At 36.3% G+C, this 19468-nt stretch overlaps 1 pseudogene; it reads right to left on the reverse strand.

The window, feature by feature from the left end:
* Positions 1-7713: 7713 nt before the first annotated feature.
* On the reverse strand, positions 7714-9698 carry LOC103222688 (outer mitochondrial transmembrane helix translocase-like; annotated as a pseudogene).
* Between the last annotated feature and the right edge of the window lie 9770 nt (positions 9699-19468).

Consider the following 19468-nt stretch of genomic DNA (forward strand, 5'->3'; position numbering starts at 1 on the left):
AAATGTTTTTCTAAATTTCTTGTATTTTATTTATGGTTATTTCTGCCATGCAAATGTTCTATTTTTAGTCAAGTTTATGAATCATTTTTTGTATGGCTTCTGGCCTTTGTATGATATTTAGAAATGTTTTATTCCAAAATTATTGTTTAAATTTTTGCTATGTTTTATTTTCATACTTTTATGGATATTTTTACACTAAATTCTTTGCTTCATATGAAATTATGGTAGGAACCAATACTATTTTTTTCCAAATGGCTATGCAGTTTTTCTAGCATCATTTATTGAATAATTCATGTTTTTTCACTCATTTTTCAATGTCACCTTTAACACATACTAAATTCACAAACTTACTGAGCTATTTTCTGGACATTTTACTCTGTTTTATTAAATCATATGTTACTTATGTAAGTGCTGGTATCAACTTTGAAATTACTGTATTATAACAATATGTTCAATATCTTGTAGGACTAAATACTCATCCCCTTGGAGGGTACATTCAGAAAGCAATAACTTTTCACTGTTTTTCAGAACTTTTGTAATGGTCAATACATGCTTAACATATGAAAATTAGCATCAGTGTAGTTCATTTAAAAGTCATCTTACTATAATTATAGAGGAACACATTAAACATATAGATTTATTGGGAGAGAATAAACATAAAAATGATATTAAGTTTTCAGGTCCAAAAAGGGGGAATGCATTCCAATTTAAGCCTTCTTGAGTACCTTGGTAGTATTCTCAATTTTATTTATGTGTTTTACATTTCTTATTAAGTTTGTTTCTGTGTATTTCACCTTTTCGTGGCTATAGTCAGTAAGTGCTTCCCTTTAATTATATTTTTCTATCTTGTTTTATTTTGTATATGAGAAAGCCATTACTTTTTTTCTTAATGTACTCTGCTGCCTCGTGGAATTGTCTTATTATTCTATGAGAGTTTCAGATCATCCACTTAAGTTTGTAATTCATATAACTATATTAAACTGCAAATATTTATTCTCCCTTCTCTTTTGTAACTTTATACCCTTTATTTCCTTCTCTAATTTATTACTTTGACTTCATTAAAAAACAATGTCATAATGAACATATTTCTCTTGCTCCAAAATGAAAAGGAATAGTTTTAGATGTTCTAGATGCTGTTCTTTTTAAAATATGAAATAATAATTATATTTTTATTATTTTCAGGATATTTTATGTAAATACATTGCAGTGCATTAAGAATTCTTAACAAGAATAGAGAATGAATTTCATCAAATTTCTTTTAGCTATAAAGAGATAATTATATGCATTTTCTCTTTTTATCTAATTAACTTGGTAAGTCACAGTATTGCACATTTTAATATTGAGCTATGTACAGATGCTGTAACCTAGTAGAAACCCTTACTGGTTCCAGGATTCCATTCCCCTTCTCTTGGTCTGTTGTTGAGGTTTTTATCAGGATATTTTCTTGGACAAAAGTTCTCAAATGCTAGAAGATAGAATTTAGAATACCAGTGCATGTTTTTACAGTATTTCTAATGACTATAAACAACATGCCAGCACAAGCTAGTCCAGAAGGGCAAAGACCATCCACAGCCTATTTCACAGATCAAGTTAGCACAACTGACCTAGGATACAGAAGATGGGAGGCATGGAATTAAATAGTTGGTTAGGTGCGAAGGAAGACTGAAGTAGAAAAGAAAACTCTTATCAGTAAAAACACAAGTAGTGGATCCACTTTTTTGTAGGCATCAATTACCTTGAAACTGCAGTCAGAAAACAAAAACATAAATAGGTTAGGATTCTTGGGTTTGATGGAAGAAACAAAAATATACGGTTTATGTGGGTTAGCGAACTCTGGTTTTAAGTTGTTTTTACTATTCTCTGTGTTTCCTTCATCAGAGTGCAATTCCCAGAATCACGAGGAAAATCCTATCTGATGACACTAAAACTGCTGGCAGTAATCTACATCACTATTCGTCCCCTTGGAGTGGCACCTTAGGTTTAGTAAGTGTTTCAGTTTTCTCTCCAACCAACTCCCCATGGTCATCAAAACAGACTCACTCCATGCTAGTCTTCTCCACTTCACAAAAGCCTTAGCATGCCAAGGGAAGCATATTTTTTCCTATTCAAAAGTATGGCTATGAAGAATAAACTGCAGTGGTCTGAAGTGTCAGTTTTCAAAAGCAAGTATCCTGTTCTAAAGAACAGACCAAAAAGAACAGGCAGAGCAAAATAAGCCTTGCTTCACTTTTCAAGATTTAGGCTGACAGAAGTGAATGAGGAGGGAAAATATGAAGCTACATAAAGAAATAATATGTGTGATAGAGATGAGCTGGTATTTTACACAAGTTCACTCAATTATTCAACTTACACTTAATATATGACATATTTATACTGCATGTTATGAGCAATAGGGCACATATAAGAAATATACACACATATATAATTGTACAGATTAGAAAATTTAAGGAATGAAACATAAAATGCCATCAGTAGAAAGCCTCTGGCCTCATTGAATATCCAATAAAATATCCTTAGATCTCAGCATATATACAGAATGAAACAATCAATTTCCTTGTTCTGAGTTCAAGAACTAAAAATCTGAAAAATCTCATCAACAAATACGTGCTGCTGAAAATAAAGTACTTACTTGTGAATCAGACCTAGAGAATTACTTCTATCAGAGATACCCCTGGTTTATATATTTAAGCTAAAACTATAATTCGGCTTCACAGCTTAAATAACTCTGACACAAATTCTAGTTTATTTGTATCAGTTAATCCATACAGTACAGCTACATTATGTATGAGAAGAGCCTTGTGGGCTGATCTACCTGCAATTTAAATGAACACATCCTTTGAAAAACAGGTTCTCAATCCCTCAGTTCTCAAAAAAATAGATTCAAAGAAAGCCTAAAACTAAATTTAAAGAAAGCCTTTGGAATAAAGACCCACCACAGTTCAGAGGTCCTGAATTTAAAAACTTGCATGCTCCTGAAAGCCCACCCACTGAGCAAACCTAGGCCATGTGTGGAATCTTCTGTAAAGAATGTGAAATGTGCATTGAGTTCCAAATGAGTCACAGAGCGTTGACATTCTGCTCAGTGTCATCTAGCCAATTTTTAAATCAATTTTACGGGGTAAGAAACAATGCTCAGGTTATGTATGACACATCACAAAATAATTTTCTAATGAAAAAGTGCAGATGGTAAAAAAATTTATTTGGGAACCTATTACATGAGTTAGCACAAAGATAACATGCTCTGAACTTTGCGTTTGTGCTTTGCCTTTGTCAAATCTATGAGACAAGAAGAGGTTGTATTCTCATGCTGATTCCACATGTCAGTACGTTCAGAGAAGTTATGAGTTTCCCAAGCAGTCGCAGAGATTTGGTTACGCTGTGATGCACATTTCAATGTTATGAATCAAAGTCCAGTATTCTTAGGTATCTATTGAAGCAACAATGGGGATGAGGAGAAGAGATCATCAAGAGCTGAGATAATTACAGACAACCCCAGATAATTTTGGCAGTGAAAATGAAATCTTCAAATGAGTAGACAAAAGCAGTCTAAAGAAGGACAAGTGAGGCTTTTGATAAATGGAAAATAGGTATGATGATCTGATTCTCTAAAAGAAATGCTAAGGGGAATGATGGAGACTCTAGCAAAATTCAAACCTAGGAAGCAAATGATGGGAGCTATCTTTAGAACATCATATGTAACTGGCTACCCATGATAAATCAGTGCTTAACTGCAGCTCAACCAGACTTTGGGCTTTACTTCCATTACTTTTCCACATGACATAAAAAAGAAACAAACATTCCAAGACATCAAAATTAAAAGATAACTGTCAGGACTTTCAGTATAAGTTATGATAAACTAGACTAATCACTCCATCTTGAATAGAAAAGTGGGCAAAATGAATGAAACATTTTTTTCAGCATTGAGAAATAGGAACTATAATTCATAAGAGTAGGGGAAAAATCAGGTAAGCAACACAATCACTGCAGTTTACTGTCTGGGGGCACTATGTAGACTGTAGCCCAAAAGAAACAAATGGAAAAAGTTTTTTCAACAGAAACAGACTCCAAATGACTGAGATAATTAAATTATTATGAAAGGATTACAGAGAAAAAGATCAATAACCTTGAAGAAAAGCCAAATGAAAGTTTCCAAATTGAAGCACAGGAACAAAAAGGGCTGGAAAAAAAGAGAACAGTCACAATAATCTCTTGGATGAAAATGAGAAATTTTTTACAAGTACGAAAAGAGTCCCAGGAAGAGAGGAATTGGGCAGAAAAAAATTTGAATAAATAATTGATAAGATTTTTCCAGATAGGATGGAAAATATTAACGTATAGATTCAGGAACCTCAATGAACCTCAAGCAAGATAAACACAAAGAAAACCACCCAAATCACATCATAAGCAAATTGTGTAAAACTAGTAATAAAGAAGAATAATCTTAAAGCCAGCCAAAAAAATATTTATGCTACACACCCAGAGGACAAATATAGGAATTATTACTGACTTTCATCAGAAACGATGCAAATCAGAAAAGGATGGAAACATGTTTACAGTACTAGGGTGGAGAGTGGGTTTATCAACTGAGAATTCTATACCCACTAAAGTATTCTCCCAATGAAAAGGATCAGTTTCTAAACGTGCTAAAGGGAGTCCTTCAGGTCCCCACAGAAGAAAGTAAAGTTAGACAAAAATGCTATAAGACATATAGAAAACAAATAGCAAAATGACAGAAGTAAGTCCTTCCTTACCCATCAGCCTTAAAAAAGAAAGGAAATTCTGACATATGCTAAAACATACATGATCCTAGAAGACACTATGCTAAGTGAAATAAGCCAGCCACAAAAAGGCAAATACTGTAGGATTACATTTATATAAGCTACTCAGAGTAGTCAAAAGGACAGAGGCAGAAAGTAGACGGTTATTGCCAAAGGTTGGGGGTAGAAGGGAATGAGAAGGACTTGTTGAATGGGTATGACGTTTCAGGTTTGCAAGATGAAAAGAGTTCTGGAGATGGATGGCTAGTGATGGTTGCACAATAATATGAATGTACTTAGTACCACCGAATGATTTACTTAAAAATAGTTAAGATGGTAAATATTCTGTTATGTGTATTTCCCCCACAATGAAAAATTGTAAAAAATGAAGGTAAAATAAACACATTTTTATAGAACAAGTTTTAAAAAACTAATCACTAGCAGACTTTAATTACCAAGGAAAGCAAGTTCTTCAGACGGAAAGGAAATGATACCAGATGAAAACTCAGATCTACACAAAGAAAAGAATGCCAAAAATAACAGATAATAAATGAGTATATATAAAAGACTTTAAATTTCCTTTAAAAACATAAAAATGTTTTGCAGGTTTGTGATATATGTGTAAGTAAAACATATAATGACAATAACAAAGATTGAAAGCAAGAATTGTAAGTATACTCTTGAAAGGCTCTGACATCCTATGAGTAATAAAAGGTTAATTTAATGTTTGAAAAATCAAGTAATGTGACATCACATTTATAAAGTATAAAAATAATCGTAATTCTTTTAATATAGCATAAAAGGCATTTAACTACATCCAACACTCATTTATTAGATTTTTTTAAAATTAAACAAATTAGAAACCCAGTAAATCTTTCTTGGCCTTGTAAAGGGCAACTATAAAAAGTTTTAGGTAAGGTCATGCTTAACGGTGAAGGACTGAATGCTTTCTTCCAAAGATCAAAACAAAGCAAGGATGTCCACTCTCACCATTTCCTTTCAGTATGGGAGATTTTAGTGTGTTCAATAAGGGAGGAAAAAAAAAGAGAATAAAAAATTTTAAAACAAAAGACATATAAATTAGAAAAGACATAAAATTGTATTATTCACAGGAAACATGATTGTATATGTAGAAAATCCTAAATAATCTACCAAAACTGTATTAGAACTGATAAATTAAATTATAAAAGTCACAAGATTCAGGATCAGTATTTAAATACCAATTGTATTTTTGTTTACTAGCAATAAATAATAGAAAAAGGTAATTTAAAAAAATCTTATTTACAATATCAATTGGTGGAGGATCCAATTAATCAACTGCAGAAAGAAAAATACAAAACATATAAACTAACTAGGAATGAATTTAACATATGTGTGAGACTCATATCTTGAAGTTTTATAACATTGCTGAGAAAAATTCAAGAACAGGTAAATAAATGGAAAGATATAACAATTTAAAGACTAGAAGAATCAATATTTTCATGTCAATTCTCCCAAGGGAGCTACAAATTTAATGCAATAAAATTGCCAGCAGTCTTTATTGATAAACTTGGCAGATGAGATGATTCTAAAATTAATATATAAATTTGAAGGACCCTGCATAGCCAAAACAATTTTGAACATAAGAATAAAATTGCATTTTTATCTTATTAGAATTCAAAGTTTAATAAAACACCTATGTAATAATCAAGAAAACATGGGATTAGCATGAAGATAGATAACCAATCTTGAATTGGTAGTGGTTGCACTGGTGTGGGGGGGGTCTGTCAAAGTGGTTCAAACTGAATACTTTAAATGGGTGCATTTATTGTATGTCACTACATTTAGTAAAACTGATTTTAAAAAGAAAATTGTCATTAATAGGCAGGCTAAGAAAGGTCATCTCCGAGGTATATGGGCAAAGGAACATGATGTAGCATTTTAAAATATTTGATGAAAAGTCAATAAACAGAACTTTGCTAAAATAGACAAACCTGCACAACTGATAATCAGCCAGAATTTTGTTAAAACGATACAACTGGAAGTAGTTTGCTCTATGACATTTTTATGCCCTGTTGCCTTGCTGTGGATTACTGAGAACATAAATCCATTCTTTTGAAAGGCCTTTTAATCCACTTTCATGTAAATCAATTTAAACAAAAAAAAAAGTTTTTACTCAGTATACTTACAGAAAGAGGTGAAATCAGTGTTGAGCACATGACCGTCTAACAACCATTCAATACTGATCACTGTCCTAGTATTTTTGATTATCCTGACAAACCTAATAATTGAACCCATGTATATATGCAAGATGAGCCCATGTATATATGCAAGATGAATATATGCAAGGTGAGGATCCAATTAATCAACTGCAGAAAGAAAAATACTCAACTTAAAAAAGGTTGAAACAAATCACAAATGGAAATGGCTGAATCACTGTACCTTTCTGACACAACCTTAAATCTTAGTTTTACTATATATTATTTGGTACTTCTGGATTTAGTAGTTGGGTAAAAAAAAATTTCTGTATTCAAACATATCTACAGAATGTCAATATAAAATGTGTGGATACATACATCTAATACACACACACATATGTGCACACACACAAACACATACTCACATGTCTAGGAAACAGTGCCTAACCACATTCCCATTTCTCACTAATGACCCAATGAATCATTTATGACTTTAAGACCAGCTTAGATTCTATAAGGCTGTATGACATACGGCTAAAGAGCTCAAACACAAGCACCCACGTTCAGGCTGGATTAAATTGTTCCTCCTCATGATTTCTGACAAACAGTAATGCCACTTATATAACAACTGCATCTCAACAACTTAGAATTCAGAGTATAAAACCATAAACACCGAGCTTCCTCATTGTTTGGATAGCACTCTTTTCCATTCCACTTCCACTAACTGACAAGAGGACACAAAAAACTAGATCACTGAACTGTACAAATGATCTTTGCTCTTAATCTAAACAAATGTGTGTTAAAACATTCTGAAATCCTGCATGCTTTGATTTCTTTATCTTTTCAATTGCCCGATACAGGTTCTCTGTTGAACAGGCTGAGTTTCATCTTCATCTTTCTTCTGATATAGGATTAACATTCTCTGACGCAGAGGAGGGCAGCATCTCAACGCATCATGTTTAGGTCCCTTCCTGAAAACCCATCAGCTTCCTGGACAACTTCTAGCAGGTCTACATGCCTATCCACATTTTCAGTTTTCAAGATGAGTTTCAGGATTGCTTCTCTCTGTTTTAAAGCAGGCTGGTTGATATGAAATCTTGTAGGGAGTCTTCTCATTATAGCTGAGACAAGGTCCTGAGGATGAATGGTAGCTCCCATTACTTTGACCTAGCAGCTGTGATCAGTAGCTAATCCATCCCAGAGACTCATAAACTGAGCTTTCATCATAGCTGTAGCTTCATGGTCAGAACTTGAACAGTTTCGTAGAAGGGAGTCTATTTCATCTATAATGATGATGGACAGTTATAGCTTTATGGCAAGGGAGAAGACAGCAGCAGTCAATTTTTGAGATTATCCATATCACTTTTTGGTCAGTGTCGAAGGCTCAAGGTTAATAAATTGACAGCCTGCTTCTTGGCTGTGGCCTTGGCAATCAACGTTTTACCACAGCCTAGGGAGGCCCATAGAGAATAACACCTTCTGGAGGCTGCAGAAGCCTTGAATTATCAAACAAATGTTTCTTTTTGATAGGTAACATGACTGTGTCTTTCAGATCCATCATGACATCATCTAAACCTGCTATATCTCTTCCAAGTAACATGCATATTAAGAGGGTCTACTAGGCTGGGCTCGGTGGCTCACGCCTGTAATCCCAGCACTTTGGGAGGCCGAGGCAGGCAGATCATGAGGTCAAGAGATCAAGACCATCCTGGCCAACATGGTGAAACTCCATCTCTACTAAAAAGACAAAAATTAGCTGGGTGTGGTGGTGCACATCTGTAATCCCAGCTACTCAGGAGGCTGAGGCAAGAGAATTGCTTGAACTCGGGAGGTGGAGGTTGCAGTGAGCCGAGATGCTGCCATTGCACTCCAGCCTGGTGACAGAGTAAGACTCCATCTCAAAAAAAAAAAAAAAAAAAAAAAAGGTCTATTAGATAAGCAGCAACACTCATTTCGTATTCTGAGAGCTTCACATTTTTCACACCAATTAGCTTCATTAGTTTTTCTGCCTGTTTCTGAGCTTCCGGTTTTTGCTTTCTGATTGGATCAATTGCATCTACCATCCATTTGATACTAAAGTATGTTACTGAACCAAATATTGTCAAACAGAAAATTAAACCAACAACTTCATTCCGACTCAAAGGACAAGAAAAGGCATCAGCATGTACCATCTTGATTGTTAACCCAGGAGCAGAAACAACAGGAGCAAGTGCCCTCAGTTGGCCTCGTGCAGGAGGTAAATACAGGAGATGTTTCAAAACAGGCATGCAATGCATAATAATCACATTGGGGTAAATATCCATCACCTCAGGTATTGATCTTTTGTGTTACAGATGATCCAGCTGTATTATTTTAGTTATTTTAAAATGTACAATCAAATTATTTTTGACTATAGTCACACAGCTGTGCTAGCAAATACCAGATCTTATTCATTCTAACAATGTTTTTGTGCCCATTAACCATCGTTATTTCCCCCACATTCCCTGACTACCCTTCCCAGTCTCTGTTAACCATCCTTTTACTCTTATCTCCATGAGTTCAACTATTTGCATTTTTACCTCCCACAAATCAGTGAGGATGTGTAAAGTTTGTCCTCCTTTGTCTAGCTTAGTTCACTTAAGATAATGACCTCCAGTTCCATCCATTTTGTTGCAAAAAACAGAATCTCATTCTTCTATATGGCTGATTAGTACTCCACTGTGTATATGAACCACATTTTCTTTATTCATTCATCTGTTGATGAAGACTTACATTGCTTCCTAAGTTTTGCTATTGTGAACAGTGCTACAACAAACATGAGAGTGCAGGTACTCTTTGATACGTCGATTTCTTTTATTGTGGGTGTATACCCCGCAGTGGGATTGCTGGATAGTATGGTAGCTCTACTTTTAGTTTTTTGAGGAACCTTCACACTGTTCTCCAGAGTAGTTGTACTAATTTATATTCCCGCTAACAATATATGAGGCTTTCCTTTTCTCTCCATCCTTGTCAGCATTTGTTATTGCCAGACATTAGATAAAAGTCATTCTACCTGAGGTGAGATAAAATCTCATTGCAGTTTTGATTTGCATTTCTCTGATGAGCAATGATGTCGAGCACCTTTTCATATACCTGTTGGCCATTCATGTCTTCTTTTGAGAAATGTCTATTCAGATTTTTTGCCTATTTTTTTTTTAAAAAGGGATTATTAGTTTTTTTTTTTTTCCTACAGAGTTGTTTGAGCTCCTCATATATTCTGGTGATTAATCTCTTGTCAGATGGATAGTTTGCAAATATTTTTTCCTGTTCTGCGGCTTTTATCTTTGTTAATTTTTTTTTTTTGCTGTGCAGAAGCTTTGGAACTTGATATGATCCCATTTGTCAATTTTTGTTTTGGGTTGCCTGTGATTGTGAAGTGTTTATTACTTAAGAAATCTTTCCCAGTTCAATGTTCTGGGGAGATTCCCTAATGTTTTCATATAGTACTTACATCATTTGAGATCTTAGATTTCAGTCTTCAGTCCATTTTGATTTGATTTTTGTATCTGTTTGGAGACAGGAGTCTAGTTTTGTTCTTTTGCATATAGATGTCCAGTTTGCCCAGCATCATTTATTGGAGAGATTGTCCTTTCCACAATGTATGTTCATGGCTACTTTGTCAAAAATGAGTTCACTGTAGATGTATGGATTTATCTTTGGATTCTCTATTCAGGTTCATTGATCTATGTGTATGTTTTATGCCAGTACCATGCCTTTTTGGTTACTTTAGCTGTGTAGTGTAATTTAAAGTCAGGTAAGTAAGTGATTCCTACTTTTTTTTTTTTTTTTTTTTTTTTTTTTTTTTTTTTTTTTTTGGCTTAGTATAGCTTTGGCTATTCTGGGTGTTTTGATTTTAGATTGTTTTTCTATTTCTGTGAATAATGTCATTGGTATTTTGATAGGGATTGCATTAAATCTATAGATTGCTTTGAGTAGTATGGACATTTTAGCAATCTTGATTTTCCAATTCATGAACATAGATTGGTCCAATTTTGTTTTCTGTTATAATAAGGCGGCACTGAGTTCAATGCCTCACAAATGCTGTGATCTCCTTCTCCCCAGAACAGAAAAATGTTCTCTGCACCATGCCACTGCCGCTGGGGGAGGGAGGAGGTGTGATGTCAGCAATTTAAGGTGGTTTTTCCAACCTCTTCAATGCGTCTTTTAGTAATATGAAGTTAAAACCAGGTACTCACCTGATTTTTGGTTCTTATAAAGGTGCTATTTTGTGTAGTTAGTTGTTAAATTGGTGTCCTTGAAGCGGGGACAATTGGTGGAGCCTTCTATTCTGCCATCTTGTTTTGCCTCAAGTCCTCATATATTGTCTTTTACGAAGCAGCCATTCAGATATTTTGTACAGAACTCAAACCATGCAACCCTGAGTCTGTAACCCTGTCTCTTTATAGGGTTTGGCTTGATTTGCCTTTTAAGTGGAGTCCTTTGTATTTTCCAAGGTGGAGGTAAATTTCTATCAGGACAGGCATGGAACCAAGATAAATCTGTATTTCTGTCAGTCAAGTAGAAATTTATCAAATTTTACTGATGCTAATATGTAAGAACTTTACATTATAATGGTATCTGGGGAAGATTAGACACTCCTTTTGTAATGCTATGTTTGACTAATATAACCAGTGCAAAAAATATACTTGTTGATATTCCTTCATCATTATATTCTGTTCTTAAACTCTTGTGCATTTTCTATATGAGATCATGTGAACCAGAAGCAACATAATTAACTGTAGGAAATATCAACATAAAATAGAACTAAGATTGCAAGGACAAAGGAATACATGGTTCAAATCCTGTCCCTTCCTCTATCTCTCCTGTAGCTCTTTCTCCTTTTTTTTCCCTTTCCCTCCATCCCTCTTCCTCCTTCTCTCCCTCCACCCTTGTCCATGTGTGGTTGAGGAAACTTTAATGGAGCAATTGCAGTTTACTTATTGACCTCCTCACTTTTCTCATTTGTGAATAGCATGAATTGTTTTTTGGATAGTTCTACATCCAAAGAGTATTTTTCAGTGGTAAGGCCATTTCCTATGTGTGATAAAACTGAAAAATGACCCTGTACAAAGCACTATATTGGCCATCCTATTTCCAAGAAGGCACAGAAGCAAGTTCACGTACTTTCCTGGGAATGTTAAAATGGCAGCTAGGAGTGCTTTCTAAACTCTTTATGCTTACCCAGGTGTATATATACTACACACAGCTGAAAAGGGATACATGTATTGTTTTCAATTTGAAAATTATAACTTTTTTTTTTTTTGCTAAAGGGAAATATATTCTTTAAGAAGAAACTATCAGATACTTCTCATCCAGGCTGTTCTTTGGGTCAAAAGGGCTCAGTTGTGATAAAAGGTGAAGTTAGAACTAGTAAATGGAGAACTAGCTTCCATTATGCCACTTCCTGGCCAAATCAGGGACTGACCATGGGACTGCCCCATGTGTGAACCTATGTTGCCTTCACTGAGATTGGGGGCTTTGAGAACCACTGGCGTATTTGGAAACTTTATGCAGCAATTAACCAGTCTAAAAATTACACAGATGAAATCTATCTCAAGAGAAATATATTCTTAACTATCCTACTCTCTTTCTCCTCTATAATAAATGTTATACAGGTTTGCCCCATGTTTGTTTCGCTTTATATGCAAAACAAAAATTTTCAAGGGTAAACAAGTTAAAGTATTTGGCTTTTAGCTCAAAAAAATGAGATGTTAGCTTAAGAATAGACCTCCACTTATAGGCTGATTTATAACATTTGCATTGGAGGATATGGAAAGGATATAATGAAAACACAGAAACTTCCGTGGCATTTTAAATTTTCACTTTTTTATCAAGAAAATTTTTTATCAAGAAAAAATTGAGCTCTTTTTGAAATAAACTGTATACAACCTGATTTTAAAAAATTGTTTTGGATGTTGCTTACATGCAAATGATTGTATTATAAATAATAAGAAAAATTAGAATTTCAATTATCTTGTAAAAATAGAACTACAAAATATTTTAGGTTGAGTATAACTAAAGGAAGTGTTTAGAAGATTTTTTTTAAAAGGCAAAGACATAAAAACAGTATTTATCACCATCAGTACTCAATCACTAAAGTTCTTAAGGTTGTTATTGGGGGACTGTATTTACATTTATGTAAGTAATGGAGAAAATTCATCAGATTGGTTACAAAAACAGTTTACCATACACTGAAAGGCAATAATTAAGATAATCAAAAGTCACATTTTCTCATGTAAGTTAGCCAACCAGTACCAAGAATGGTTTAATCTCTAAGAAGTTCAAGTCTAGGCACTGGAACCATAGAACAATTCACACTTTAAAAAAAAAAAAAAAGATTTTTTTAATTGACAAACTTATTTTGAATTTTCTTCTAAGAACCCAAGATATATTTTCCTTTAGAGAAAATGATCTGAGGCATGCTAGAGGGTATGTATTGACAGCTGTCCTAAACTATTTTCCTATTAAATCTCTATGGGTTAAAATAAAGCAACACTCTGTCAGGTGTTATAATGTTGAAGTATGAGCTCATTTCCCTGTAAACTGCATCTCTTAGACTGTCAGGGGGTTTCTGGCTTCTCAGTTAGGAAGAGGAACCCATTTTCTCCATCTTACTCAGGATGTCCTCACGTATCTGAGTTTATGGATTCCTTCACCTTTGGTTCTTGGTTCCAAGCTCTGATCAATGTGTTTTGATCTCAACTGGAAATGAAAATGTGGAAAGAACAATGAATGGCTCTTCTCTCTCTCATACCAAGAATTGGAGTTAGAGAACACAGATTGCATCTTGAGAAATAATCACTTCAAGTGTTAGTCATTCCTAGATTTCTACCAGATGTTAGCCATCTAGAAAATTAATGCTATTTGTTGTTTTATCTAGATTTTGATTTTTTAAATGCACCTTAAAAATGTAAAATAGTACTATTTATGGGCAAGAAATATCTGGGGTTTGAGAATTCTCTAATGTGCCAGTCAAATGCTTGTTTGACCCAAGTCCATTTTCCTACATTCTTGGTCTATTTGTGCTACTATTACAAAATACTACAGAATGGGTAATTTAGAGAATACAGAAATTTATTTCTCACAGTTCTGGAGGCTGAGAAGTCCAAGATTTCGGCACCAGCTGGTTGGTTGTCTGGTAAGCGTCTGCTCTCTGCTTCTAGGATGGCACCTTGTTGCTGTGTCCTCTGATGGTAAACTGGGGCAGAAAGTCAAAAGGACTGAAGAGTGTCTGAGGCCTCTTTTGTAGGAGACTTAATCCCATTTATAATGGAGGAACCTTCATGGCCCAATCACCTCTTAAAGGCCTCGCCTCTTAATACTATCATATTGGCAACACCTGAATTTTAGATGGGACACGTGGAAACCATAGCACCTACCTTTTCCTGCTTTGCTCTCTAAATTAGGGAACCTCATTTCTCTGGCTGTCTTGCACTCTAGCTTCCAGATAGGTTTGCTTAATAGGAGCTACTGGTGGTAGACTGGAAGACAAGAATGATGGGAGAAGCCAGGATATTCTACCCCTAATCAGATGCCTCTTGTAGCATCTCTGGTTGTGAATTGTCTTCCCGGTAGCTCCAAGCCTAACTGAGTTCCTATCCCACCTTGGTCCCACCAGTGCATATTCCACTGTTCTGGCTCCTGCCAGAGAGCCTGACATCTGACCTCTAATAAAAAAATCTTCCATTGTCCCTCTAACATGAGGGTTGGTGGTAGCTTCCAACTGTTGTCAATCTCTGTGTTGATTTGCTGTCTCTTTATAACCTCTTAGACCTTCTATCACCTGAAAAACCAATTTGGTTTTAATTATATCCTTGTGTTTGAAAAACCTGAGTTGGTTCTTTTATTTCCCAGCTGAGCCTTCCTGATATCTTAGCAAACAAACAAACCAATAGAAAAGAGGGAGGAGCATCCTGATTCTGCTATGGTGGTGTAAGCCCACTCCAGCTGTCTCTCCTGCCATTGACAACTAGAAACTCAAAACAAAATAAACAGCAACATGAGGACTCCAAAAACTAAATGAAAGCACAGGATTTTGGAGGCGAATCACAACTTGGAGAAGTCAAATGCTTGGAAGTGGGGTTTACTATTTATTTTTTTCCTCTCACAGTCTTACCCTGAGGGCAGGCCTCAGCCATGGAGTTGCACATCGGCACATGCAGCTGAAACTGATATAAATTTAACTTTTTAAAAATTTTTGACCAGAGAAACCAGAGAAGGGAGCTTCAGTGGGTCAGAGAATTTGGGGAGAAATTCTACAGTGAAGAAAGACAGGAAAGTGTTCTCCTAATTCTGTGTATTAACCTGAACTAATTTTAGATTAAACCCTGAGATATGTACACATGAGGCACAATCAAAGATGTATAGCCAAGGCTTGGGGAACTTAAATGAAATTTGAACCACCAGCACAAGTCTCCTGAATAGCATATGGATGGAACAGAGCCCAACCAATGTTGTAGAGACTTAAGGAAGTCAATGGAAATTAAAACTACCCTTACAGAAGGAAACAGACTATAATGTATAAACCTAAACAGTTTGAATGCCTTCTAAAATACAGGCTGGGAACAGTGGCTCACGCCTGTAATCCCAGCACTTTGGGAGGCTGAGGGGGGGGTGGATCACCTGAGGTCAGGAGTTCGAGACCAACCTGGCCAACATGGTGAAACCCCGGCTCTACTAAAAAATACAAAAATTAGCTGAGTGTAGTTGTGGGCACCTGTAATCCCAGCTATTGGGAGGCTGAGACAGGAGAATCGCTTGAACCTGGGAGGTGGAGGTTGCAGTGAACTGAGATTGCACCGCTGTACTCCAGCCTGGGTGACAGAATGAGACTCCATTTCCAAACAAACAAACAAACAAACAAAAAATACAAACTTCAGCATTCTCTAGAAGTTTACAACAGGACTCAGTCTGTGCAGTATAATGCTCACATTGTTTTAAAAAACAACTCAAAATTACTTAAGATTCAAAAAATCAGAAAAATGTGACCAATTCCCAAGGGAAAGCAAGACCCCCCCCCCCCCCGCCCACACACACACACACACTCCAACCATGAAATAACCCAATGTGTCAACTATCAGATAATGATTTTAAAGCGGCTGTTATAACTACAGGAAATCACACTTGGTACTATAGCTGTTGTGCTTTTAATGATACTTATGAGGATAATAATTTGGACTGGATTGCTTCTTTTTTATTGCGGTAAGTACACATGTAAAATTTATCATTTTCACTTTTTTAAAGTGTAAGTTCTGTGGCTTTCACACTGTTGTGCAGTCACCACCAGTACTCATCTCCGGAAGTCTTTTCATCATCCCAGGCTGAAACGCTGTACCCAGTAAACAATAACTCACCATTCGATCCCCTAGCTTATAAACTTGCAGAAGCCAGGCAGAGGCACTGAACTGTCAGAGGGAAGGTGAACATAACAACCATAGTAGGCAGCAAGACTGGAATGATGAAAATGGTGCCTGGAATCACAGAGAGCTATGATGATCGCTAATGGATCATGGGACTCTGACCAGTGAGATAGACGAGAAGCTCAACTAGGAGGTCACTCTATTTTATTATTTAAAAAGCCACACAGCTGGCAAGTAGAAGTTTAGTGTCTGTTCTTGCAGTGAAAAATCATGGTCTTTAATTCGGTTTTCAAATCTAAATTAGTTAACAAGTCCAGAGCCCTGTGATTGGAGGTGAGTCTGGTATTCTTCTTTTTGAAGAAGGATCCTGTGATGCCATTAGAAGTATAGGAGATGACTACTCCATTGATCCTTCCTTAAACAGACCTGATGCCATTTTCCAGGATAACTTTGCAGAGAGGAATCAGAATTGTTAGTTGTGAGGTCTGAATTAACATTAATACTAGGGAACCCAAAACATTATCATGGTCTCCCTAAGACTGAGCCCTTGACTCAAGTTTATTTCATGCCATACCCATTAAGTCACAAGGCCCATTTTGTGGTTATTTCTGGAGTTTCTGCATGTGTAATTGGGACAGATAAAACTAGCAGCTGGCAGAATTTCTGACTTGTGTATGTCTGTCTATGGAGTAACAGCTATTACAATAGAAGGAATTAGTTGAAGTTCTTGAAAATGTCCTCCCACATCTTGGCCAAGATGGTTAACCGGAAGCAACACTGGGAAGGGCTGTAGAGACCAGCACTAACGAAAGACCTGCAGGATGCAGAACTGGTGGTTCCCATCAAAGCCTCACTCCATTCACCATGCTTGAAATGCTGCCTAATGAGAAAGCCCAGTTGTGTCTGCCTATGACAACAGCTGTCTTGAGACACCAATAAACACAACCTGTAAGTCTGGAGAAGTTAACTCCTTGTGGGGCATGGGAAATGGATGAGGAGAGTGCTGGCAGAAAAATACTCTTCCTTTCTTCCTCATGGTGGTCCATTCCAAGATGGAGTCATTCAAACAGCCTATTGCAGAGGCCTCATGAGACTGAGCAATTGGCTGCATTTATTATGAGGCTGTGGTCAGCTTTGTAAAACACCATGTTGAGTCTTGTCTCATTCTTCTCTAGCTCACTGCCCTATCTCACTTCTGCTTATCTGAGACTGCACACCCCCAAGAAAATATCAGCACAGAAGCTTTCCTCTTAGGCTCTGTTTTCAATGGGACCAGAGAAAAGATAGAAAGGATCCAACTTCTGATGCTGTTTGTTTATTGGTTTGACTTTATTAAACAATCCCGAGCCCTCCACAGTCAATATGTTTTCATAACATTTTACAAACAGACTATTTCCATCCCATTTCTGAACCAAAGGGAGATTTTCATAGTTAGAAATGGAACTATAAGCACTAGATGTCCAAATCTTTTCCTCCATTGCTATAGAAAAGCAGGCCGGACCTGGTATCTCATGCCTGTAATGCCAGCACTTTGGGAGGCTGAGGCGGGCGGATCACCTGAGATCAGGAATTCAAGACCAGCCTGGACATGTCGAAACCCTGTCTCTACTAAAAATACAAAAATTAGCTGGGAGTAGAGGCAGATGCCTGTAATCCCAGCTATCCCAGATACTTGGGAGGCTGAGGCAGGAGGATTGCTTGAACCTGGGAGGGGGAGGTTTCAGTGAGCCGAGATCTCATTGCACTCCAGCTGGGGCAACGCAGCAAGACTCCATCTCAAAAGAAAAAATAAAAGCAAGCAAACAAGAGCCTCTTGTCTCTCTAGCTGTACTGAGTCTTTTTTAGGATTTTAGGAAATATTTCCAGAAAGGATGAATCTTGTGGAATGGTAGAGGCAGCTCGGTGAAATAGGACTAGGAACAACAGAAGTAAAAGCTCAGGTACAAGAAATAATTGAGTGTGTTGGAAAAACATCTGCATCTCAGCATAACTTGAACAAAAAGTTCAGGTGGGACATGGCAGGAAATGAACCCAGGGCCAGGTAAATGCCTGGTGATAGAAGTCCACAAGGCCAGTGTAAGGAATGTGAATTTTATTCGGCACGTTTCATGAAACACCTGCCTCAGAATCACCTAGAATACTTGTTAAAAATACATTTAATGCACTTTCTTGGACACTAAGCCAGATGTACTAAATCACAATCTCTTAAGAGAGGGCCTGGGAATCTATATTTTGAATACCTCAAGATGTTTCTTAGCACACTAAAGTTTGGGAACACCTGGTAGTGCCTTGAAAAGTTTTTGTTAGTATTGTTGCACAGTTAGATTCTGTCTAGACCATTCTGGCGTCAGTGAGAAGGATAGGTCCAAAAAGGGAGACCAAGATTAGAAACAGAGAGACCTTTCATTCATTGTTCAACACATACTTTAAACACTTCCTATATGCTTGCTAAAAGGATGTAGGAATGAAGGAACAGATGAAATCTATCTTAATCTGCTTGCTATCTCATGAGGGAGATGAACAACAAACAAACAACATGCAAACAAGATAATTCCAGATATGACAAATGTGATAAAGAAAATAAGTGGAATAGTGATAAAGAAAATAAGTGGAGAGAGAATAGCTGTGTATCTGTGTGTGCTAGAGGGGGATTTATATAGGGTGGTCGGGGAAAGCCTCTTGAGGAGCTGACATTTACTCAGATTTGAAGAGGGAGAAACCAGCCATGTGAGAAACCTGGGGAAAGGATTAGTTCTCCAGGCAGAGTGAACAGCTGGTGTAAAGGCTCAGAAATAAGATCAATATCTCCAAGAAACAGAAAGGATGGCATAGTGCTTAGAGGGTAAGGAGGGTAGAAGAGAGTAAAGAAAGGTATGGTTGTTAAAGTAGAAGAGTAAGGTCATACAGGGGGATATTAGGCCATAATAGAACATTTGCATATTATTGTAAGTGTTATTTATTATACAGGAAAGAAGTGCAATGCAAAGATAGTTCACATATGAAGAGGAGGATATACTTAAGAAATATCTAGAGAATGGGGTAAAATGAAAAAGCCCTAGGTATTTGTTGAATGTGGAACATGAAGGTAGAGAAGGATTCTAGGATGATTCTCAAGTTTGTGATCTGGCTTCCTATGGGTAGATCATGGTAACATTAT

This window comes from Chlorocebus sabaeus, chromosome 18 (assembly GCF_047675955.1).
Source record: "Chlorocebus sabaeus isolate Y175 chromosome 18, mChlSab1.0.hap1, whole genome shotgun sequence".
Lineage (NCBI taxonomy): Eukaryota > Metazoa > Chordata > Mammalia > Primates > Cercopithecidae > Chlorocebus > Chlorocebus sabaeus.